The sequence below is a fragment of the Uranotaenia lowii genome, chromosome 2, assembly GCF_029784155.1.
Source record: "Uranotaenia lowii strain MFRU-FL chromosome 2, ASM2978415v1, whole genome shotgun sequence".
NCBI lineage: Eukaryota > Metazoa > Arthropoda > Insecta > Diptera > Culicidae > Uranotaenia > Uranotaenia lowii.
This window is the reverse complement of record NC_073692.1, coordinates 231,541,513-231,567,405: the sequence shown is the minus strand read 5'-3', so window position 1 is coordinate 231,567,405 and position 25,893 is coordinate 231,541,513. Positions and strand designations below refer to the sequence as shown.

The 25,893-nt window shown below is 34.9% G+C and overlaps 1 protein-coding gene across 8 annotated transcripts in view; it reads right to left on the bottom strand.

Annotated features, from left to right (window-relative positions):
• The window catches only part of LOC129740983 (dual oxidase maturation factor 1), a 220,635-nt gene extending 197,923 nt beyond the window's left edge, over positions 1-22,712 (bottom strand). For 5 of the 8 annotated variants that reach the window (XM_055732654.1, XM_055732649.1, XM_055732653.1 and 2 more), the window contains exon 1: positions 22,436-22,712. The gene's annotated coding sequence lies outside the window, so the exon portion shown is untranslated. The remainder of the gene's footprint in view (positions 1-22,435) is intronic. The other 3 variants (XM_055732651.1, XM_055732656.1, XM_055732655.1) reach the window with 3 other exon arrangements.
• Positions 22,713-25,893: the final 3,181 nt, after the last annotated feature.

Genomic DNA, 25,893 nt, shown 5'->3' with positions numbered 1-25,893 from the left:
AGAATGTTTATAAAAAATATGTCAAGAATAATTTCGAATCACTATACTCAAAATGCACATCTGTTCCGAATTCAGCTCACCACTACTAACCTTTGCGAGTGCGGAGAAGATTACGGTCATATTGATCACGTGATATGGAGATGCCAGCGATACAGTACTCCCCGCCGACACCTATTGGCGGAATTGGAGAGGATTGGAAAACCTTTTGGCATTCCTTTGAGAGATATCATCGCCATCCAGGATATTATAACGATGAAAGCAATCAACGGATTCATTGTTGCAGCTAAAATACAAATATAATAACGGATTGAACAATGCGATGATCCAGTTTGACTGAAGACAAGGAAAAATCATTTACGATTTATCATCCCTCCAAATAGAAGGACATACCATGCAGATATGCATCAAGGATTTTTTGTAAAAAATAAATATTATTATTTTACATTTATAAATAACAACCATGAAATCCGGCTCCGTGATGGTAAAAGCCAATGAGCCTTTATATTATATATTTTTTTTTATATTATTATTATTTTAAGTTATTAATAAAGGAAAAAAAAAAAAAAATAATAATAAACGCTATCAGAGTTAAAAGTTTTGGAAATTTAAAGCACAGTTCATCTAATGCATCTCGCTGTGAATGCATTTGATAAACAGTGAAGAAAGCTTCTAATTGAGAAATCATGCAGGGTTCGTGTTACGTAAATTTTCATCTATTTTTCTAAAGTTATTGACGTTTTAATTCGACTGAAAAAAATTTAAAGTATCATAAACATTTACATATATTACATAGTCTGCACGTGAATTTTGTATTTGTATTTTAGTCAGTGTATATTATTTAATTTAATGTTTTTTTTAAAGTGGTAGCGAAAAGTTTTTTAATCAAACGAAAAAACTATTTTCATCATTCAATAAAATTAAGTTGCCATTAGGTAGTTTGGAACTGCTTACCCACTAAAGTAAGTCATTGTGACTTGAAACAATCTGCCCCATCTTGAAGCAGCTAGGGAGACTACCTAATCAAATTAACACCAGGGTTGGCTAAGCTGGCAAGGTTTAAAGTATATGTACAGTATGACCCAATTTTCTACCAGTCTGTTTTGGGTTGATTTTGAACATTTTTAAGGATAGTTTCTGTGGGTGTATTAGCTCTAACTTTAGTCTGTCAATTGACGTAAACAATGCAATAGTACAGTATCGTAAAACGGGGTAAGATTGATCACTTTTATCAATATTTCTCGATTATTTTTTTTTTCTGTTAAGGGCAATGTGGCATGTTTCATATGTTTAAAACCAGTACTGGACTCCTATGAACGTAAAACATGATTGCAGAAATTTATTGGATTACTTGAAATTTGATTTAAAACTTGATGTCTTCTTAGTTTAGAATTTGATGATTTGGGATAATCTCGATTTTGACGGTTTTAACGAGTTTTCTTGTTCATGAAGGATACAAAACACCATCATAATATTTACAAATGCCAGTAATTCATAAACTAAGGCAGCTCGTGTGTGTCGGATCAATATAAGAATATTTTCGGATTCTTCATTAAAAGTCATGATGTCACCTTTTTTTATCACACTATACGTTTGTAGTCTTCAAAATTCGTTAACACTAGAAAGACCGCACCAGTCAAAATGACTGGTTGGACACTTTGTTTGTTGAATATCTTTTAAACACTACGCTCTAAAAATTCGCAAGAAATATGACTTTTCATGATTTTTGAATCTCTACAAAACTGTGTATTTTTTATTTTACTAGCTCTTTCAATAAACGAGAAAAATTTCGCCATGGACACTCGGACCGTGACCAGTCAAAATGACTGGTAAAATTCACAACCCTATAACTTAAACAAGATAAATTTTTTTCGCTTGCTTTTGGTTTCATTTGCAATCTACATTCAAGACAATGAACCTTATGTGATTTATGGTGGGCAGGAGTGTGTCATTCGTAAAGAAATTATTGATTTTCGATGCGAAGTCATGAGAATTTGTAGAAAAGTTCTCGGATTGACCGCTGTGTGCCGCTTCATGCACTTGATTCCCAAGTTTTTTAGTCCGTTTTGTTGCTCAACTATAATCAAACTTTCTGTCAAAATTTGGCGAAATTTCATCAAGATTTGTAAAAATTATGTTAGATTTAATTCATGTCCATTGGAGAAATCGAGTAGTTCTAGGTGATAAATATGTTTTATACTAAACTATGAATTGTGTACTCATTTATTTAAATTTGAAGACATCAGCTATGAAACTGAATAATTTAAATAATATCTCAACATGGGTGCACGGAATATTTTTCATATGTTGGTTATCCACCATGGGTGCACGGATACACCGCAGTTTCTGCATAAGTATGTATTCACATGCATTCTTCGATTATTATGTTCGACAAACTTCCAATGGAAGTTTACTTACAGGTATTCCGGCACTCGTGTATATACCCGACCAGCTGGCAACTGATTGAACATTCTTATTGAACATCCTTATTAAAAGAGGAAACACATCTTACCTGTCGGCAACTTATGGGGTTTGAACCCAAGTGTTTTCCTGCCGATACCGGGAATCGAACCCAGTACGCCTGGCATACCTAGACCAGACTCGCGCCAGCCTATCTGATAAACCACATCGGCGCTAAGATATTTCAACATGGGTGCATGGATTGGCTGTAAATTTGCCGTTGAAAATTATATAGAAATAAATAGTTTTCAACTTGCTTCAGAACACAAAATATTTTTGAGTTAGATATGATCGGTATTTGAAATGCAATATTGGTCAATCGAAAAACTTTTAAGGAAAAACAAATCAACGTGTACATTTGACAATGTTGATTCATTATTTTTATTTTCACTGTTTTCCGTCGCAAGACATAACTTGATGCATATAATTCCTAAAATTCACTCGGTCCATGGTAACCGTTTTCCAATTTCTTGGATGTTGATCAGATCTTATCAGATAAATATACGATTGCAAAAACCTGTTTTTAATAATAAATAAATAAATTTATTATTTCAAGATATAATTAAAATATTTTTTTTCCGGGACTGAAAAAACGGAACTTAAAATAAAAATCGTTATTTAAATCATTATGTCTCAACATGAAAAGCATGGTTTCAACTTTGGTTTAGTTAAAACTTGTTAAGATGCTTTTTAAAAATTTGTAAAAAGCCCTATATTTGATTAAAACGCAGTGAATCCGTGCACCCATAGTGAAAAACCACATCTATGTAAGTCTTTATTCTTTACCTTTAGCATGCAAAAAAAAAAAGATTTTGGATGAATGGCGGTGAATCCGTGCACCCATGGTGAATTGCTCTACTTATTGAAAAAGTATGCTTCAAAACCGACAATATCAGGTATAATTTATAGGCAACGTGTTGAAAAATTTCAGAGCGGTGGATGCTAGAAAATATCTACTAAAACAAAATTGAAGTGAAACCGTGCACCCATGGTCAATACCTCTAGCCATTGAACATGACTTTATAATTAAATTGATAATGTGTTTTAATTTTTCGATAATTATTTGAAATATTCATTTTATGACATACACGCATTTGCCAACTATGCGAAAATGAGGTGATTCCGTACACCCATGGTGAAAAAATATGTCCATTTTTTAATAAAAAAGATATCGAATAAATAACAAAATAATTTCAAAAGAAAAAAGTTAAAAATCTATTCTATATATATATATATAAATGAATTTCTGTCTGTCTGTCTGTCTGTCTGTCTGTCTGTCTGTCTGTCTGTTCCCTATATTTAGACTCAGAAACTACTGAACCGATATGCGTGAAACTTGGCAGGTGGGGGTATTGGAGGCCGGGGAAGGTTCCTATTACGGTTTGAGACCTCTCCCCCTAACAGGAAAGGGGGGAGGGGCCTCCCAAACAATAGACTATTTTTTGCATAACTCGAGAACCAATCAAGCAAATGGTATCTAATTTGGCATGGGGTGGTATTTGGGAATGGAAAATATTTCTATGTATATAAAGTACCCCTCTCTCCTCTCAGTGGGGTGATAGGAAGGGGGGAGGGGGGCTAACTTACAGTTTTTCATATGACTCGAAAACTAATCAAGTTATTGGAACCAAATTTGGCATGGTAAGGTATTTTGATACGAAAAATTTTTCAATGATTATTTGAGACCCCTCCCTCTTTCCAGTAGAAAGAGCGAGAGGGCCTCTTTCATATTTTTACACATAACTCAAAAACTAATAAAGCAAATGGAACCAAATTTGGCATAAGAGGGTATTTGGATACGAAAAAATATTTCTATGATTATCTGGGACCCCTCCCTCTTTCCAGTAGGGAGATAGAAAGGGGGGAAGCGGACTCTTTAATATTTTTCACATAACTCAATAACTTATTAAGCAAATGGAACCAAATTTGGCATGGACGGGTATTTGGGAACGTGACATATTCTTATGATTGTTTGAGACCCCTTTTTTTCAGCGGGAAGAAAAGAAAGAGGGAGGGAAGTTTCATACAGTTATTACTGCATATCTCAAGAACAACAACAGCAAATGGAACCAAATTTGGCATGGCGATATTTGGGTACGAGAAATGCTTCTATGAATATTTGGCATCCCTCACTCCTTCAAAGAGGTGGATGAAAAGGGGGAGTAGAGGTCTCCCTTACAATTTTCAGTATAACTGGAGAGTTGATCGATCAAATTGAACCATATTTGGCATCTGAGGGTATTTGGATACGAGAAATGTTTCTATTGTAAATTGAGGCCCATATTTTTTAGCGGAAAGATATAAAGGGGGAAAGGGGGGCTTCCATACAATTTTTTTTTGCATAGCTCGAGAATCAATCGAGCAAATGAAATCAAATTTGGCATCAAAAAGTACTTGAGTACGAAAAATACTTTTTCTATGTGAAACAATTCTTTTCTTGCAGTATTATGATAGAATTGGGAATATAGGAAGGGAAGAGGAGGCTTACATTTAACTTTTTTTTACAAAATCCGAGAAATAGACAAAACTTAACACGGAAAATCATTTTGGTATGATTCTATGATTATCTGACACACTTTCAGTGAGTAGGTACAAAGGAGGAGGAAGGTGAGCCCAATACAATTTTGTTAGCATGAGTTCTCAACGAATAAGTTCAAACGAAGCCAACAAATGGACACAAATATGATATGGAAAAGTACTTGGTTACGAGATATGTTTCTACGATTGTTATAGACCCTTACGCTTAACAGTGTAGAGAGGGGAAGAAAGGAGAAGGTTCCATATACATTTTGTTGTAAAGCTTAAAAACTTATCAACCAATGGGTCTATGTTTGATATAAGAGGATTTTTGGGAACGGAAAAAGGGGTATGATTTTTAAAGATCACGACCTCCATTCAGCAGGAGGTGAAGGAAAGGACAGGGGAGGCAGATTTAAATTATCAGATCTTTAACACAAATTAATAGAGCAAGATTCAGAATATTAGTTTAAGTTATCTTTGTGTTGCAATTCAAAACTCCAGCTGCAGCTTTTATTTTATAGCGGTTGCTTATGAATCATGTTATAATTTGATTTAAAATAATGCCAATAAAACCAATAAAATTTTTAAAAATTTTTGAAAATATAATTTGATTTTGAAAGGTGTAGCAAAGCACACCGGGTCAGCTAGTAGGGTGAGTGCTCCTACTTTGGACCTAGAGCCTACTTTAGTCCTAAAATGCCGAAAATTGTAAATAATTCTTTTTGCTGGCATAAAATTTAAATATTCCTATGCACACAATGAACTCTTATTCTTCATGAACCCTACCATACCGTTTTTTGACATTAAAAGTCTTTCTGATAAAATTTTCAACGTTTTTGAAAAAGTACCTCCTCATCAGTAGTAAATCAGACTGCTCATTTAGTGGGGAGCGTTTTAAGAAATTAGAGTGTTTAAGGAAAACTCACGGTTTTTTACTGTCCAAGCCAAAAATTAAAAGAAAATTACTTTCATTGTGAAGAATATGAACCATCCTACCTATTTTTCCTAAAATTCATGAAAATCATTGGAAAACTCGGAAAATTTGCAAAGGGTCCATATATAGGAAACTATCGACTTTGATGTTCCATGTTTAGACCTAACATCATTGAATTTTGTATCAACAGCAACGAATCAACAAAGGTGCGATTTTTTTTATTATGGCATAGTTCTGAACCAATATTGAATATTCCTAACAGTTCTTGCCAGCTTTACGGATATAAACTACAAGTAAGTAGACACAAACAAGTTTCAGCTATTGTTCTGCTGATAGAGCTGACGGGGAATGAAAGTATTTGTGATATTCATAACAGGAATTTTAGGTTTTTAAATGTTAAAAAGCTGTAATAATTTTTTATGATAAAAATTTATTGAAGATTACATTTTCAATGAATTTGTTTATTTATTTTCGAAAAATCATACTTTTATTTGAATTTTAGTTCTGGGTCTATTAAAAGGAACCAGTCCAGTACCAAAATAGGAACAGTAGGTTCAATGTTGGAACTTTGGATCATACATATCTTTGCAAATCTCTCAATAACGGCGTAACCTATGTTGAAAATTTTCATTGAAACTTTCAGATAATATCATGACTTATAAATGAATTTCCTAAAGGATATAAAATTCCCGTCCATTTTTGAGAAAATCATGATTATTTGAAAACCACCGCTTAAAGGGTCCAAAGTAGGGCAACTAACCCTATTATGATATAAAAAAATTTCCCTTTACCAGTCATTTTGACTGGTCGCGGTCCGAATAGGTATATTCAATATTTAACCGACTGCCTGTTTTTCCGTTAATGATGTTCTGTCTCATTTTTCACTCTTCCTCTCTCTTTTGTTTCTTCTCATCAATTTAATGCAGATTCACGCTAAATAAAAACCATGTCATGCGTAGTTTAATAGTAAACCGAAATAAGTAAAAAATAAATTCATTTTTTTTTCTCTTTAATATTTCTATTTACCTAGAGTGTTTTAAGGCGGAACAACAATTAAAATCGAAAGAAGGACCATGATGCTGCAAAAATTAAGGGGCTAAATTTTTTAAAGTTACTTATTAAATTTAAACTACAAAAAAAAAAACAAATGAAATGCTACCTTCATTCAATTCTCTCGGCCCTCGCAATATTCCTCTTTAATATTTTCCTTTTAGCTTTGCCATTTGATAGGGGTTTTAGCCTTTTGTCCTAGACTGGCTTACTCTTGAAAAACGTCCCTATTTTTTAAATATCAAAAATTTACCTCAAAATAAAACAAAAACTACACCACAACTATAAATTTACTAAGGAAGAAAGTTGAACTGTCACATAAATCAATCTGCTGCTTCTAAACGTTTTGATTTCATCAGCAAGGGTGTTTGTTTGCGAGCCTTCGAACAAAAAGATATTTCAAGACTTTGAAATAACATTTTTACTTACATTTGAAGTTTTTAAAGACAAACCCAGATTCCCCAATTTATAACTCAACATATAGGTTTTTAAACGTAGAAAAAAGTTTTAAAATATTTTAACTTTAGTCTTAGTTATTGATGATTGTGTGGAAAAAAATCATGTTGATCAAAGCTGATCAAGGTGATCAATGTTACCCCGTTTTACGGTATACGCTATACAGTAATACCTCGATATAAAGCAACTTCTTTTTAAAGCAACCTCGATATAACGTAACCCAATATAAAGCAACTTTTGCCTCTATATTACGTAACTTTTAAAAATGTTCTGATTTGAACAAATATGTTTAATTTCAATACTTTTTTGTCATAAAAATATAATAATGTTGGTTATGAGCCATGCGTAAATTCTCAGAGGCATAAAGAGCGAATGAGCGCAAGCGTTGAAAATGTAACTCCAGTACTTTCAGTATTGTGATAGTCGCTTTTGTGCTTTTGAAAATCCAGCCTACAGCATGTATCTCCATTTCAAAACTTGATGACTATATTTGCACCTACAGATAAGTTGCTTAAGCTGAAGTGAGGTTAGGGCATGTAATCTTTTATTCAAATAAGTTTTTATTATTGCTGACAGTTGATCAATCACTGTACAGACTTCTGTTCCATCGCGAATGCACGGATTTTATCACTTGCTATGAAAAAGTTCGGTATCCGCCTTCTTAAACTAAGCGGAGAAAAATTGTCCAGTAATATAGCCATTATAGACGAATATATCGCCTAATTTACAAAAGAAGTCCAAGATAAAAATCTATCTCCAGCTCAAATCTGGAATGCTTACGAAAGTGGGTTTGTTTTTTAAGAAAGGAAGTTGGAAAGTCAGTAAGGAGAGGATTACTTTCATGCCATGTAGCAATATGGATGGGAGTTTTAAACTTCCATTGATGTAAATAGAGAAATCCGCGAAACCACGAGCGTTGAAAAACATTAAAGAGCTGTCTGTATACTACAGGTCCTCCAAGAACGCCTGGATGACCAGTACATTATTAAAAGAATGTTTTTTGAGCAGTTTGTGCATTTTCTTAAAACCGTACAAACAGAATTTAGAATCAACTTTTTCACATTTACGATCACTATCGATGCTCCAAAGGACCCTTTTAAGTAGTGTTTCGATATAACGTAACTTCGATATAAAGCAATGAAAAAAAAAAAAAATTCGTTGCTTTATATCGAGGTATTACTGTATCGGCAAGATGTACACAAAGGAACTTAAGCATGGATCACCATGAATCTGGACGCACTGTTTATTCTACCATTGCTCTCCTAGTTGTTGGATCTGGAATGTTTTTACAGTACTTTGTTCGAAAATGTTTCCTCTATCAGTGCTGAAAATTTTATTACGATTCGTTTTGTTTCAAAAAAGTTACACGTGATGAAAGCCGCGAGACGAAAATAAATTTTGGACACTCACGTTAAAAACCGACGTGGTCGGGTTAAAAAAATCGCGAAATCGTAAAAAATGCTCAAATCAACCGTGTGCAGCGTTTTCAAACGTTTCCGTGAGATGCATTCTATCGATCGGCTCGTTCATACCAAGCGTTATAGTGGAATTGAGAATCGGAAACTGCATTTGAAGGTGTTGAGAACGATCAAGCAAACACTACGACATCGCCAAGAAATTCAACGTCGACCGGTACACCGTCAGAAGGATTAGTCTCCGCGAAGGAATACGATCCTATCGGGCCAGTAAGCAACCAAACCGGACATTGAAGCAGAATTTAGTAGCCAAAGGACGTGCCCGGAAGTTATACAACAAGATTCCAACGAAGTACGACGGATGCATCCTCATGGATGACGAAATGTACGTGAAGATGGATTTTGGGCAGCTTCCTGGCCAAAAATTTTATAAAGCCACTGCAGTGGTTCACTGCACTGGTCGGGGTGATGTCCCCGCCAAGTTTAAATTCGTTTTTGCCGATAAGTTGGCAAGAAAGTGTTTGATCTGGCAAGGTATTTGCAGCTGCGGACGAAAAACCCCGGTTTTTGTGAAAAACAAGACCATGGACTCCGAAATGTACAAGGAGGAGTGCCTGAAAAAATGTTTTTTTTTTCGTACAATAGATCTCACAAAAGACCAGTAAAGTTTTCACCAGATTTGACAAGCTGCCATTACAACCAAGAGGTACTACAGTGGTATCGGGCCAACGGGTGAATTTTGTCGAAAAGGGCATCAACCCATCCAACTGCCCTCAATTCCGCCCTATCGAAAAATTTTGGGCATTTGTCAAGCAGAAGATGAAGAAGAATGGTAGGACGACTCGAGAAGCAACAGAGATGAAGAGATTGTGGAACATAATGGCCGCTGAGGTCAGTGAATAGGCTGTCCAAACTTTGATGAGTGGTTCTAGACGAAAAGTTCGAAAATTCATCAAAAAAATATCGAAATATTTTTTTCTTATTTTTCCTTTGAAGTGCAATAAAAACCCTACATTTTGATTATAAAACTTTTTTTTTCGTTTACATAGCTCCGAGATAGACCCGTTTTAACGCGTCCAGATTTGTAGTGATCCATGCTTTAGTTACCAGTTCGCTTCACCCCTCCACCTAAAAATCTCCTAGGCAAATTGCAGCGGCTGTAGGATGCTGGGTAGTGGAATGCCATGGTCTGCACGCACTGCAAAAGTGACACAATTGATCAAGACGAAAGAGAAGTGGCATCCTGTAAGATCAATCCAGAAGCTGGCTAAGCGATTATCTCATATTCCTCAATGCAACGACTGGTAAAGGATCACTTAAATGCATCATCAAGAGCAAAGCGCCATTTTGAATCAGGACGAATGAAAGCATTGCGACTTGAGCGCTCGAAGCGATTTCTCTCTAAGTTGAAGAAGTAGCAGCTGGTCGTCGTGATCTCAAACGAGAAACTTTATTCGATTGATCCGGTGTCAAATCCTCGTTAGAATCGGTGTATTTCAGCCCTGAAGGCTAAGGGTGTTACGGAAAACGTAAAATTCAAGTTAGCTACCAATAACCCTGCCGAAGTCATGGTATTTGAGGCGGTTGCTTCGAATGGATTGAAGATGCCTGCTGTTTTCATAAAAGCTGAAGTAAAAGTTAATACTGGAATCTACATGGGTATTTTGAAAAATAAGGAGCTTTCGTGGATTCGGGCAAACTTCGGTGAACCCGAGAATGTTGTTTTTCAACTAGATGGAACCCATGCTAAACCTCGAAACTGACCCAAACTTGGCTTGAAGAGAATATGAGGATTTAACCGAAGCCTATGACCTTCGAGCAGTCCGGATTTGAACCCCTTCGACTCTTTTATATGAACGTACATATGTTCAAGCGAAGCCCTGTGGATCTTCTCACCCAAGTGTCGATTCTCTGGAGGATTCCATTTCAGGGGCATAGGCTCCAATGTTAGAGGCTTATATTGCGAAGGAATGCTCCCTATTCAGATCTCACCTGGAGAGTGTAACTCAGAACCAAAATGAAAACATCTAGTAATTGCTTCTTAATATGATTATCAACATGCCTGAATGAATAAAAAAAATAAATCATTTAATTTCAAGAAGAGTGTTTTTAAACATTTAAGACCGATTTTTGCATTTTTATGGGTCATACTGTATTTTTTTTTGTATATAGGGTGATTTGCCATAGTATATGCAAATATACCTAAAACCTTAAAGCAGATATACTAGAACCGATATACACCACTTAACGAGAAATCAGGAGACACGAATAGCGCTATCTGGCGACAGAAATGGAACTATTACACTGTGAATTTTTTCGGAGCTTTGGTCAGAGATGCCAGGTGTCCTGATTTTTCAATTGACAATCGCAAAAAGTGTGGCGTAGCATATAGAAAAGGCGGAAGTAAAATGAGTGCTATTTGAATAAATATGAATTATTAACAGCGCATATTCTTACAATTCTTAAAACGTTGTCTAAACCCTTAAAGCATCGGCAGCGGTAAGTGCTATCCCAGGTGTTAACCCCGGACACATTCTAGGTCCTTTTTTAGCTTTAGCAGTACATTTGCGCACCGGTAAGTGCTAAACTGGTTTCCATTTTAGCCACTGGTGACGCTCCGATAGGTGTTGTTGTTTTTTGTTGCTGTTTCCTTTTGTTATCATCTGTCAAATCAGGAGCTGGTCGGTATTCAAATATGGCTCCTGGCTTGCTTTTTCAATACCGAGTTGTCAAAATTAAGTGTTATTATAGCTTTGACACCTGACCGCTGCTGATACTCTTAAACATCGTGATTGTAATATTCCTATCGATTTAGCGCAAAGTTTAAAAAAAAGAAAGAATGAAAAAGGAATGTTATTAGAATCGAAAACTTTAAGGTCAAGAATTCGTAATAAACGACTTATTATGACTTCATAAATAACTAAAAATACATTGATTTACGACATTCGGAATTAAATCTGCCTGCACAGATTTTAGACTTTTGCATTGCAAATTTCCGCCAACACTTAACGAGAAAGCAAACAAACTACATATTCTTAATCAAACATTTGCGCCTTTTAGTTTCTTTAAATAAATTCCATAAATTTTATTTCATCTTTGTCTTTATTTCGAGTTTTAACAACGATCCGTTACCTAGAATATGTCATACAAAATGGCAAATCAAAATAAGCGGAAGCTTAATACAAATTTTAAAAGCTTAGCTAAGAGACGAAAATTAAATATAGATAACGTAATAAAAAAATTGAAATTCAAAAATGATTATTATTAATTTTTTCTAGTTATATTTAAATAGTTTTTTGTGTTTTGGAATATCATTTGTTTTGCAATAGTAAAGAATAATAAAAACGTTTCATTTCAAAACCATTATACATGCCAATACCAATATAATTTCGTCACATTCCATGGCGGGAACAGAATTTTTCCTTCTTGGTAATAACAAATGACATGATGCTTAATGTGCACACAGTTTCCGTATTAATTAAAAAATATGTGGTTAAATTTTGTTTTCTCCTTGATAATCGTTTCTGTGAAACTATTTCAGCTGTGATTTTTTATTTGTTTAGATTTTTGTTTTGCGTTCACGTGCACAAATAAATGATGGGAAAACATTAAGAAATATATCGCATTCCGATTATTCATTGCGAATCGAAAGAGTTTTTTTTATATATTTCAATACAATTGGTTTGAGTTTGAAAAAAAAAACAATTCTGTTGCATACATTTGTCTCAATTAATAAAAAAAATCAATCTGTGCCCTTTCAAAATGTTAATCTGGAGTTGTCAAAATGCTGATCAAGGATGCCGTCCGAACATATTTTCATCACTTGTTTTGTTTAGTTTAGGAACACATAAAAAATAAATTCCGCTCATTTTAGAAATGAATTCAAAATTCGCACCACCAGCCTTCACTTATTTCATGTTTTTCAGAAGATATGTCACAAGTCTCTCAGGCATGATTCCAAGTCCATAATCAGAAAACAAGGATATTAGTTGTTAGCTTTTTGTATTTTTTTTTAGCACTGGCATTTCGGAAACGATTTGTTAGCATTGATTTTTTTAAATCAATTCATTAATTATAAACATTTAAGAGAGATTATTGTCATGTTATTGCTGGATAAAAGCTCGGAATAATGTCCTTTGACCTAAGATCTGGATTTGATAAATGATCTAACAAATTATATAGTTTGATAATAATAAACCAATTTGTTTGAAATTGTTCAAATATTAACAAGAAAAATCTAGCATGAGACAATAACAATACCATTTTTTAATACGAATCGTTTAAAAACCCATTTTTTGCCAAATTGAAAAGCGACACCCGTCATCTAGTAAAAAGAAAATAACGATATTTCTACGTTAATTTCGTGATATTTTTTTCCTTAACTATTACTAGTAAGCAAAATTTTGATAAACAGTTAAGCAGTTGACCGATTTAATTTAAAATCTTTTTCTTAAAAAACACTTTATGCGCATCCAAATCTATGTATTTTTTTTAAAACAATGAAGTTTGTTGGTTTACTAAAATTTTTATGGTGCAAGAATAGAAACAAACAATTTCATTTATTATAACTGGCATCCCTGATCAAGTCGAGTCGGAATACACGCTATTCACAAGTTAGACGAATTTCTCGAATTAATACTTCCATTTTGTCCGCTAGAGGATGCTGATGGTGTCGCCTTCTCATTATATGAAGAAAATAAGTGTGGTGAATATTGTTTCAATTATATTTGCTTAAAGTATATCTGGTATATGTTTAGAAACAATACTACCTTTTTTGTTAACACATTTTCAAAATTTTGTGGTATTTATTAATTTAGTTTCAATTCATTTTATATATTTATGAGGGACTTTGATCGATTCTGCTGTATCTTCAATTTATGTATGTATGTATATTCTAGTATATTGCCGGGAGTAAGTTATAACTATTTATTGCTCTGGACACTGCTTCCAATACCAAACATGGCTAACAACTTTTATTTATTTTTTTTTTGCCAGGATGTTTTTTTTATCATTATTTGCTCCAGTGCACCACTTCACAGTTGAACATATACAAATAATAACTACCGAATGTAACTCTTGAAAGGTATTAAGTGGATAGTTGTTCAACGAATTGCCACTCATAAATAAGGAAGTTCTCCGACTCACTGCATAATTTGGTTGGAACTTACTTGCATGAAATGGATGCAAACTTCCGATAAATCTTTATTACCTGTGTACACGTGATTAGACATTCGGATTCTCTCAACTCAACGCTCAAGCGAAATAGGCAAAGCAAAACCTGTTACCCATAATGTGCACCACTTTCTTTCGCGTACCAACTCCTAGAAAGACGAACGCGCAGCATAAAGTCAGTACCTAAAATTTCAGCTTCAGCATTGCCGTCATCGTTTTGTTGAGGTAAGGTTTACATAATTGGTCGCATAACAGCTATCTTCGAAATCATCATCGTCTTTTTCGATGAAAGCGCGCGCCAATTCTCTCCACGTAAGCAATAAGCACCTGCCCGCATGAATTTGTATCCATTTTCTTCATTTATTTTGTTTTCCGCCATCCAAATTTACTCATCCACCTACCCCTTTGCAGACAAACAGAAGAGATTTTGTATCAAGCCGAGGCGTGCATTCGAAATTGCTTCTGCAGACAATTTTTTCAACAATGATAGGCAATTTTGATCTCAACAAAATTACACAAAAGATAATTGAGTATTGATGTTTGCCTAACAGATCAGAAAAAAAATCACAAAATATGGTAACTGACAAAAAAGCAATTCATAAATTTCAGTTTCAAACAGAATAGAAAAAAAACAGACTTTCTTTCTTTGTACAACACGTAACTTTTTGATTTTTTTTAAATATTTCATGCAGAGGCGAACCAGCCTGTGGCTGAAAACCTCTTAAATTAAGACAAAAAAGCATCACATACTTTTAATTATGTATATGATTTTTTATGAATTTTAAACTGTAAGTAAATGTTTACCTTTTTTTCGCCTTGAAATGTTTTTCACTTATCCAGTTTCTCTCTTGCACAGAAAAAAATTTGACTATTACGTGTAACTGAAACTGCAACCTTTCCTTCAAAGTTAACGAAGATTCATTTATTATTACAGCAAATGTCCTGTAGAAAAGTTGTACAATAAAAATTAAATACCACGTCATTTGTTTTTCGACCTGTGAAATTACGGTAAATGTCCTGCTGCTTTTTTTTACAGTACATTTGCGTAATTTTACAGCAAATATGTAGATGAACTAGAAGCGTTTCCGTGGGACTACAAAAAAGTGTGATATGTTGAAAGTTAAAGGAGACTTGGTTCCTCGATCCCTGAATAGCAAACCACGGTTCTCAGTTTACCATAATGTATCATTTATTATTTTGTTTATATAACACCATGATTAAAGATAGTAAATATAAATATATCCTACTCTTTATATTTTTCATATAAATTTCAACAGACCCAGGGCTGGAAACATAAAAAATAAATAAAAAAAGCGCTCAAATGTGAAATTGGTATGATTCAATAACCGTCCATTGAGCAGGTATGAAATTTTGTTTTATTCGAATAATCATTATTTAAACTTTTTTTTAAGTCTTTGAGAGAGCTTTGCATTGGACAGGTTAACAAGTTTCACTAAACTGAGTATGCCTCATCTATAAAACAATAGTTTTGATGATTTTGTTTAGTTCCGGCACGAGTTTTTATCATAAACCATTCAAATTCTTTTCAAAAAGTGCTCAGTTTTCTGTCAAAAAGAATAAAAATGTTGCGAAAATGCTGCAGCGAATTGCTATTTGCTTGACCTAGCAACAGACATTTCGTTTTGCAAACATCAGTACACTCTACTGACTGAAAAGGTCAACATTTCTCACAAATTGTACTTATTGATCGTAACGTGTATGAAAAATTACGTTAACTCAAGATGCACTCTGATTTTTTAATCAATTCAAATATCAAACTATGCAAAATGAACTCTGAAATGATTTGATTCAATTTTGAGGAAACATATGCAACTGTCTCGTAATATTGAGTAACTCACAATCAGGCTTCTAAATTGTGAAAAAACTTCAATTGATGATGATAATGATAAAATCATATGCGTTCACAAGGTTATAAAGTTTATAATTAATCTCAACAAAGATAAAAACCTTGGACCTATTAATATGGAAAATCATAATTTAAGTAAAAACTATTTGAGAAATTTACACTCGTAGTTCCTTCGTAAAAAAGCTTTTCGTCATAACCTCTATTAAATTTGTTCATAGTTATTCAAAAATTAAGAACTTAATTTAGCTTAAAGCATATAAGGATCGCACAGAAATCAGTAGGAGAAAATCCGAAAATCAAAGCGCGATATTAAATGTTCGAAATTTCGGCGAATTATTGAAAGTAGAATTGTTAGTCAAAAATTAAAGTTTTGACAGGAGGAACGATCGACGCTAGAGCACTTTGGGCAGAAGTAATAGCATGTGCGATAGTGCTTTTATGTTGTGGACGTTTGAAAACTACTTGTGTGATTAAATTAAAACTCATTTACTTAATTCAAATTTATAAGTTGTATTGACTATCATACTAAGAAAAAATATGGGTTTTTGAGATGCTTTCTGTCAAAATAAGGTTTTTCAAATAAAAGAATATCCAACAATTTTGAATTGAAATATATTTAAGGTTATCACAAGAAAAAAACACAAATTGAATGTTTTTTTCCAAGTTTTTAATTTTTCTATTGAAATCAGGTTTGGCAGGCAACGATAAACATTTACGGAAAAAATATGAAACAATTGTTGTTGCTTTTCTATGTAAGTACTACCTACAGGTTTGTTTTAATTATGTTACTTCATAAAAAAACGAAAGTTGAATTTCATAAACCCTTTATTTTATTGATATTTTTGTTTTTGTTGTTTCGATTATAGTCGTTTTTCCATCTTTATGGCATTCGCGACTTTATCAACGGTGCAGTTGGCGGACCGTTATTGAAAAACTTATCCGGTATAACTTTGCTCTTGGGCTCGAACTCGCGGACATCGGCTCAGGAGACAACAGACTTGCCAGACTTGAAATCAGCATTAAAACAAAACTGATTATAATTGCACAAAATGTTTCAAAATATGTAAATCTAAAAATTCATACTAATTAAAACTTTTTGACAAATATATTTTAGCGAATAAACAAATTTGATTTTGAATATGGTAATAGAAAGATAAAAAAGTGGATTGCCAGTAGATATCCTATGCTTCGGAAGCGCCGATTGGAAAATTGATAGTCTCAACTGAAAATTTGACTGCATATTAAATTTCCTTAGCAATACGGCTGTTTGAATAACCTCTTTTATTGTTCTTTAAACATTCCCAAGAAGTGAAAATTTTTGAAAAATCAAGGGACCGACTAGGAAACGTTCTTAATTTAAAAAAAGTTCGAATCTTTCCTTGTATTTTGTAACGGTTTTTTCGAAATTGTCGATCGAAAAGCATTTAAAATTTTGTAAAAATACTGCGTCCTATATACCGTTAAAACCGTATTAATTATGATTTATCAAAACGAAACGAATTTTTTTTAAACTGGAAATATTAAGAACTACCATCAAACGGAGTTTAAAAAACCAGGATTTCCTAAAAAAAGGTTTCATAGAAGCTGCGAGAGCTGACGTTTCTGTCTGAAGAGAATGCTGATTAGCCCGAAATTCAAGTTCTTAAACCTACTTTCAAGTTCGTTTAAGTGGCTAAAGAGAAAGCTATTCAGCTTCTAAGAGAATGTCAAAAAACTTGTACGCGCCGTAAAAAACCTGTTGACAGATTGCTCTGACAACCGGATGACAGATTGCTAGGCGGTCTACCATGGTCTATCTCAGGGGTGAGCAACCTTTTGAGCCAACGGGCCAATGTAAATTTGGAATCTTGTCAGCGGGCCGCACTTATAATTATCACATTTTTTAAATAATTAGGCCGAAACAAATTTCAAATCCTTCTTTTGTCACTTGGAGTTGGAACATCACGAGGGGGGGGGGGGGGGACAATAAAAAATAATGCAATTCAATAAGAATAAAATAATTCAATAAAATCAAGAAAACAAAAGGTGATTAAACTCCCATCTTCCACAATCTGTTTTTTGCCCTTGTTATCATTAGAATATTAGGTGACTAAAGAAGAAATTGATATTTGTGCCGGCCTTATCAGAATCACGTAAATATTTGGGAAAAAACTCTAAAAAGGGAGGATCAAACGAATTCACGTGTTTAAAAACAGAAATTACATCTTAAAATGATAGTCATTTTTAAATTCAATTTTTTAATAGTATTTTTTTGCGAACATTCGTTCTTACAACATTCTTGTTAAAACTGATACTACTTTTCGTAATCACTGATAAAAGATTCGTGATAACTGAGAGTGTGAAAAATATATATTCGAGTAGATCACCATCTTCTTAGCATTGGACGTTGAATCGCAAATTGACTTTCTGTGTTTTTTTCCAGAACTAAAACTTCTTCTCATAGCTTAGATTTTTTTTACTACAAACGGTAAAAACCCCGTTTTTTAAATTGCAGTACTGTATTGGATGATTGCCTTGAGATGTTGAGCAAGGTTGTCGAAATCACAGAAAAATGTTCAATCTCACATATTTTTAAGGAACTATCTTCAAAACTACATTCTTGATTCTAGAATTTTTATCCAGATTTTTTATAGTTTTTAATCTTTTTTAGGTATCATTGGGATAGGTTGGTAATGTGGAATGCGAGTTCTTTTTAAATGAAATAACTCAGTTTATCGATATTTGCTTTAAATTTTCTATCAAATTTATGAAAAAGCATCACAGATAATCGTCAAAGACCTTTTAGATCGAATCACAAATTTTTAGAAATCTATTGTTTTATCAAGAACTAATAATTTTTGTCGGTAACTTGATACCGACTGACTCATGTGGATGTAAAAATCTGAATTCGTTCAACTTTCGAAATTTTCGTCAATATTCAGAAATACAAAAATATTTCACAAGATTTTTGTCAAATTTTTTTGCCAGTATTTTAATGCTAACAAACAAAAATAATGACTTCCCTAGCCGATTTTTTGCTGCAATTCCGACTTACTTTAATGGATTTTAGTTTTAAAAGTGATAGCTAAATAATAAGGAAAAATGTATCCTGAATAAAAAAAAATCGTTTTGCCTATAAACGATATTGCATTTATGCCTTGAACAGAACATAATAAATGCTATAAAATGCCAAAACAACAAAACCTACTTACGCCTAGAGTGATGAACCGCTGCTTTCTAGGTTGCAATGAAACTCACCAACTTCTCTACAAATCCAACAATAGTTCATTGCCAGTGTAATAATGAGTATTTAAACTTAATGTCATTTGAGATGATTGATGATTGAGATGATGACCAACCCAATATATTGTACCTTATTTCGATTAAAGGATTCAGTACACTTAATAAAGAAAATCAAAAATTCTCTTCATCAATAATTTATTCGAATATCTTAATATTGATAAGAAACATTTTTGGATTCCATTTGTAAATATCAGTACTGATATAAACTAAACGATTATCATGACAAATAATTGACAGTCATTTCTGACATGTCGCTTAGAATTCTCAATTAAGTTCTTTCAAACACCAAGAAGTATCTTGAAAGTTAGTTAGAAAGTGCTTTCTAACGGCATTGGAAGTTCCTGAGTAACGTTTACGGGACATGAGTCACCTGAAGCTCCCGTAAAACATTTGTTCAGCCAAATGTGAACTTTGGAGTTCAATCTTTAAGTAAGAAAGCGACTTTTGGTTGCGTGGGCAACTTAAATTCCCGAATTTTTTCTAATCATTCATATAAAAACCTAAACATCCCTTTTGTAGGTGTGTGTGTCTAATTTGGTTTCGATACTAGGTCTTTAGTTGGCGTCCAAGCATGAGGAGCTACGAATCAGAATTTTGTACATGCGTCGTGAAAATCCAAACTACACGAAACCTATGCCAAGACAGACTTCAGACAGCTTCCGGGATAAGAGTTTTATGCAGCAACCGGAAGGCGAACGGTGGCAGACATTTTCAAGCATATTAAACTATCAAATTTTGCTAAGAAATTTCTCGCTTGGGAAGCTACTTGAACCAGAGGCTTGTAAAGCGACATTTTTGTTGCAGCCGAGACCGTCAACCAGGAAATTTAGGTAAAAGAGTGTCTTCAAAAGCGTTTGATAGCTTTCCCGAAGAAACATGACTTGTCTGTGCTGATTTCCCCGGATTTGGCATCCTGCCATTATGAAAGAAGGCCATGGAGTGGTATGCCGCTAACAACATTCAGGGTGTGCCCAAAGATAAGAATTCTCCTAACACACCAGAAGTTCGCCCAATCGAAAAATATTGAACCATAGTTAAGCAAAATCGTAAGAAGACCCAAAAAACTGTAAACAGCGAAGAGCAGTTCAAAGCAAACTGGCGTTCTGCGCTGAAAAAAGTGGATAAATTGACTGTACAAAATCTGATGGCAGGCGTCAAACGAAAGTCTTTCCCATTTGGACTAGGTCGACCGGAATCTTAACTGAGCATCTTTTTCGTCTTTTATACAGATTAAACTTCAAAAAGAAACATACTTTGTTTTTTTTTTAAATTATCAAATCTTCGATTTATACTTAATTTAGTTGGACCACTTTTTGATCTGAACAACCTTTAGCAAAATGATAATGACATAGTATCTCGCCTCGTGAGACAATTTTTTAAAGTTTTTGATTCTCATAGAAAATTTGAAAAATCGAGCAATAGATGTACAATTTTTATTTAAATTTTTGGATGCCGTAAAAAACTTTACTTTATTTTTGACACTTTACCAGCATTATGACATTCGTGTCTACGTTTTTTTTATGATTTCATCTAGTAGAATTTTTCGTAGTATCTTTTATCCCTAAATGTATGCAGAAATCTTATGCTTTTTTCTTTAAAAACGTTTTTGGCAGAAAAATGTAAAATTTAATTCTAACAAAACCGAAACTTACTGCAATTGGTGCTTTATGCGTTATGACATCGCAAATTTATCAAAAACTATGAATTTTTCAAACGTTTTTATTAGAATTTGCATTAAAAACAAAGTTTGTTGCAACTTGTCCCTTTTTCTTAGTAGAGTGAAAATCGCATGTTTTTGATATCTGGGAAACCAGTAATTTTTCTGACTATGTCACTTTGTCCTATAAATTTCAAAACTTTTGATGTACAAGCTGTAGGATTATCAGTGAATATTAAGTTTTTAGAAGCCATTGAAGTCGAAAAGTGTTGCATGATGCCCCAATGAAAGTGTACAAAAGTTTCACATGCTTTGTCCAAAATTCTGCTCCAACTTTAAGTTAAAATACACTAATGATTTTTTGCAGCTATTGAATTACACGTTATATCCGTTGTAACACAAACAGATTTTAGCGCATATTGATTGAAAAGTTTAATTTCACATTACAATTATCACACATTTCGTTGTTTATGTTCTATCGGATCTGATCGTTTGTGTTCTTCATTTTCGAACAAATGTTTCATCCACGAGGCGATGCGATAGGTTACGTTACAATTTGTATAGCACTGCCACTAAGAATTGATAGCTGTTCTTTCTTCAGTTATCGATCAGTGATCCCCGTCGCCATTCGTTACAACTTCTCTTCTTTATAAAGGTGTTTTCTTGCACCGGTTTTATAATTCAAAGCACGATTACTTCCACTTTGTAGCTTAAGAACACACTTTTCTATTTCCCAGCACTGATAACCAAACATTTGTCAACCCGCAACAACAATGCTTGGACCGGCTTTTTTGACACTTATTGCAATCCCCAATCCCCCTATCACAGTCCTCCCCGCCTTGTTGAAACCCACCACCAGGAGTCCCACACCCATTCGATCGAAGAAATGACGCTATCTTTCACGTGGTTCAAATGTTGTGTGTTTGATCGTGGTCTGACTGAGCTCCATGCACGGCACTGCTATTTTCACTTTCTATCACAAGGCCGGTTTGGTTCGAGATGTTGAGGCCGTTTTACGTCTAGGCGTGCTCCAAGTAGTTGTTGTTTTTTCTGTTGCGCCTTTTAACGATGGTTACAAACTTTTTTTTCTCTTCGCCTTTCTTCACTTGGGCTTTGGATTCGCATGGAAGCAAACCTCGTGCAGCATGGCCAGAGGAGGACCCACCAGTAACCACGGAAAGAGATGAACGAAAGAGGAGAAACATAAATAAGAGTTAGGTAATCGCAATGAATTAATACATGAACCTATTACTTCACCATTGCATCGCGTGGGCTCTTATTTTTTTTATTCATTTGTCACTGGGGCAGTGGATTTTTAGGGATTTTTTGGCACAGTTTCGATTTTATTTAGTAGTTTCACTTTTGGATGGTGGATTTTTTTCGCTTTCGTTTGCTAGCTCGGTGTGCTTCGCTGATTTTTGGGCGGATTCTTTTGTTTGAAGTTTTCGATTAAGGTCACCAATACCTTAAACCGACGGACAAAAGACGGTTATACAATTGTTTCCCCAAAATAGCACGGACATCAAACATATCTTCATTTGAATAACAATAAGCCATAGAAATCGCGGAATCATTTCCTTTTAGCACTCCGTAATAGCAGAACAAAAACATAAAAAAGCACAAACCTTAATCAAAGATCACTTGGGATACCCTATGGAAGAACACGGCGTACACGTTCTATCCAAACGATCAAGAACACAATCGTATCGCCAAAACGATCCTCACACAATACACGGACACAATAATATCCCCCGCAGATGACCGCACACACAAAGTTAGTTCCGGAAACGATACTCACGGAGACTCTGATGGAACTCAAGAAGAAAACGTCTGGCAAGACACGAAACACGTTATCGACCGACCCGTAGCAAAGTTCTTTGTAAACTGATCCGATCGGACACCACAAAAGCCGTCATGAGTCGACTCTCGTAAAGTCCCCGCAAGTGATCTCACCGAAGCAACTCATAAAAGTGAGCCCCAAACTGTTCACGACTCACGACACGGCAGCTGCCGTTGATCACGGAATCGCGGATCGACTCACAACAGCGTTGTTTTGATCGTGGAACCCGCTTCGATGACGTCACAAATCGGTTAGATGTGCGGGCGGGAGAAGGCGAACCGTGGCCGTTTGTTGCAGAACCTGATCGTTCGCTCGGAGAAACACCGCGCGGCGCGAGATCGATCGCGAATGCGGAAAAACATAAACTTTGCGCGTTGTCTGGTCGACGTCGTTGCCGTCATCAGCAAAACCCGGTAACTACCAATGTAACCAAACGACGACGTCTCTAATGATCGCGCGTTGAGGGCGGGTGGGTAGCCGGTGAAGTTGTGAATAATCGTAACCGAACGATGCTTGCTGAGTGAGTGAACTTTAGTGCGGCTTTCCGTGGTGCTGAAAGTAGATGCTTACTCAGCTATGATGGAGTTGCCTGTGGGGGAGAGCGTTGGAGCTTCAGCGGAGTTTATGGCAAATTTGTGTTTGTTGATCGTTCGTGAAAACGCTCCTAGTAACTAGTGTGGGGGTGTTCTTCAACCTAGAAGGTGTTTCATTTATAAAAACTGTACATATAATTAAGATGGGGCAACATCAATTTTAAGGCGGAAAAGTTGCAACTTAGATCATCTTTGAATAAACTGTATTTAGAAAATTTCGACCGAGTTTAATCCACCCAGATAATCCACTTATATTTCAACAATACATATAATAGATAATCTGATTGATTTTGTGCATTCAACAATATATATAATATATTCAACTATGGTTGTATGATTAATTTTGTGCATTCAACTATAAATATAATTTATTCAACTACATTGTACGATTGATGTCATACATTCAATATTAATTTTAGTAGATTCAACTATTATTATATGATTGATTTGATTATAAATATGACAGATTCAGCTATAATAATATCTTTGATTGAATTATAAATATGGTAGATTCAACTATAAAAATATGATTGATTTAATTATAAATCAGATAGATTCAATTTCATTTCTATCATTGATTCAATGAGGTCAACTATAAATATTGTAAATTTAAATTTTGTTTACCTTGGAAGTTATCATATCTTAAGATATTTTTATTTTCGGAATAATTTTATGGCTATGTTTTATTTTCTTTTAATTCATTATTCAGCATTTGGCATCTAGTTCGTTTTAGCTGCCACGATGCTGGAAAGGCTGACCGGAAATCTCGATATCCACGTCTTGGTTTCTCCGCTGTTGTTCGTTTTGCATCTTGACGCATGATTGCCCAGCAAATTGTGCGTCTCAACTAAACGGTCCCGGAAGACGTCCTTAGAAGTCTGTGCTTCTGCACCTGGCGAAGATTGACCTTGTAGGGGGAAAATTCACTCAATATCGTGACATCAATCTACCATAAGGAGTGTATCGAAAATTAACTATAAGCATATTTGAGCCTTCTACTTACTCATGCGTGAACGCGCACAACTGTGCTCATCTGTATGCAGCATCTTGATCTGCCAAGAGTGAACCAGCGCTTTGTTTACATTTGAAACATTCGTTTCTCCCAAAATGTCGCGAATTAAAAAAGAAGTTAAAATTCGTGTGTTGGACACTTGGATGCGAGAGAAGGGCATCTCGATGAATGAAGTGGCGAAACGTTTCGGCATTCATCCGGCGAGCGTAGAATCCATCATCCACAAGTTCGGGGAACACTATATGCTCGATGATTTGCCAGGAAGAAAAAAAAACAGGACCATATGACCCAAATCTGGAGCGTAAGGTAATCAACCTCATCAATCGGAATCGATCGATGTCCATACGGAATTTGGCGAAAAAAGCTGGGACATCGATCGGAATGGTACAGCTAATCAAGAAGCGGAACAACCTGAAGACATACAAGAAGCAGAAAGTGTCAAAACAAACGGCTAAACAAAAATCACGAGCCAAAACCAGAGCTCGAAAGCTGTATCATCGGATTTTGCAGAAGTCAGATGCGTGCATTCTCATGGACGATGAAACTTATGTAAAAGAGGATTCCAGAACTCTTCCGGGACCATAATTCTACACTGCAGCTATTGGGAAAGATGTGAGTGATCACGAGAAGTCGGTTGAGGTGCAGAAATTGGGCCAGAAAGTGCTTGTGTGGCAGGCAATCTGCTCCTGCGGATTGAAGTCGGCGAGCTTCTTTACAAAAGGAACAATAAATGCCGATATCTACCAAAAGGAGTGTTTTCAGAAAAGGTTGCTGCCACTATATAAGAAACATATGACTCCACAATTGTTCTGGACGGATTTGGCGTCAGCCCACTACGCTCAATTCACTCTTAAATGGTTTGAGGATAACGATGTAGATTTCGTTGAGAAAGATATTAACCCACCAAACTGCCCCCAGCTTCGCCCCATAGAACGATATTGGGCTATCGTCAAGAGAGTTTTCAAGAAGGATGGTAAGGCCAACCGGACCATAGCGATTTTCAAGAAAAATTGAATGCTGCGGCCAAGCTGTACAAAACCTAATGAAACGCGTCATGTCGAAAGTCCGAGAATATTACCAATAATTACTTTTTTTCTTGTATTTCTTTATAACCTGTAAGAATAAGCTTTTTTAAACACTTCCGAATTGTTTCTTTGTTTGAATCATCAATAAAATCAATACAATGAAAAAATGTGATTATAACTCATTTTCGATACACTCCTTACTCCTTACCATTAGCTTTCTGTGGGATCCTGCCAGGATCACGTAAAGGAACGTCGAGACTGAGACCCACGTCGATTTCGCGGGCAGCGAGCGCGAGTAGGTGTATCTTTCCCAATTCCAGGAACTTTCGGTCAACTACACGACCGCTGTCAGGAACTGGTAGGATGAGCCCTAAAACAGCACTATGATCGCTGCAGGAAACGCTTACTGGTCTCACACTTACGATTTTTTTTCATATCTTTGCTGATTAACACGGATGAACCCTACAGTATTCAAGTATCACACAATCAATTATAAAAAAATATAGTTTGATCTACTATATTTACAGTTCAATACCTAAAATAGATCATACATTTGTAATTGTAGTTTAATCTATCATAAATATTTACAGTTGAATCAATTATACCACTGCAG